Below are 1,129 nucleotides of genomic sequence, written 5' to 3' on the forward strand. Positions count from 1 at the left end.
CGGTTTTCATCCTTGCCGCGACGTGGAAGGAGCAAATCAGGAGAGGGACCTCAAATCAGCTGACGTGGGTCATGTGACAGTGCGTAGTTGATATCGGTTATATTTACCTTAAAATATAAAGCATCTTGGTGTAACTGTTGTTGTGAAGAGTCTAATATAAATACCACTGAATAAAAGTAGGATGGGATCTGGCACTTTCATGTTGAAATGTGCAATAGATGTTTTAAAGCTTGAAATTTGATCTTCAACATATTTTCTGCTGCAAATCACCAAAATCAAGCTTTAAAGTTATTAAATAGTTTTGAATTTTATGGGGAATAAGTTCCTAAGATAATCGGCCAAAATTTATTGAGATGCAAGTGATTTCTGGGGACACTGTAAATTAAATATTTTGCTGCACTTTGTTGATGGTCCTGACTCAGCCTCCTGCAGAGCCTTGCCCAGCTCAGAAGATGAGTTTGTGATTAAAATCTGAGTTGTAATTTGATTACTTCAATACAGATGGAAAGAAATCATTCAAACAACTATACTTTAGTGTACTTACTAACTTTTGAGCTTGCCTGTGCAGAGATGAGCTGCACACGTACTGCAAAATCATATTTCAACAAGTAACGCTTTAGTGGAAAACAAGCTGGGATCTAAGTTGCTCTTGCCTTTGATATGGGAGTCCCAAGAAGCAGAACCTGCAAACATCAGATTCATACTGTATAGCAAGCCACAGAATTGTTGTTTCACAAGGAAAAAAACCAAACAAAGAAAAACAAAACCAAACAACAACTTTATACACAGAAAGGTTTCCAGTAAACACAACGCATGCTGTTAATCATTCTGCAGTAAATAATGTGTACACGTAGCAGCCACACATCTGCACTGATCGTAACAGAATGATGTCCTTTGACCAATTTCCTTTTTCTTGAGTAAAATTTCATTCAGGTTTCAGTCGCTGAATGGTGAAGATGGTGGTGCTACACAAAACGTCTAAATGTAAACTACAATCACAATTTCAATGTAATATTTCAGATTTAACTAACAATTCGTTATGAACGACTGATTTCTGACTAGAAATCACATTTCTTTGAATGATTAAAGTGTACCAGAGTCGCTCGACTGCTGTTTCGATGAGTACCAA

This window comes from Haplochromis burtoni, unplaced genomic scaffold (genome assembly GCF_018398535.1).
Source record: "Haplochromis burtoni strain Fernald_Lab_line unplaced genomic scaffold, NCSU_Asbu1 Contig_388, whole genome shotgun sequence".
In the NCBI taxonomy this organism is placed as follows: Eukaryota; Metazoa; Chordata; class Actinopteri; order Cichliformes; family Cichlidae; genus Haplochromis; species Haplochromis burtoni.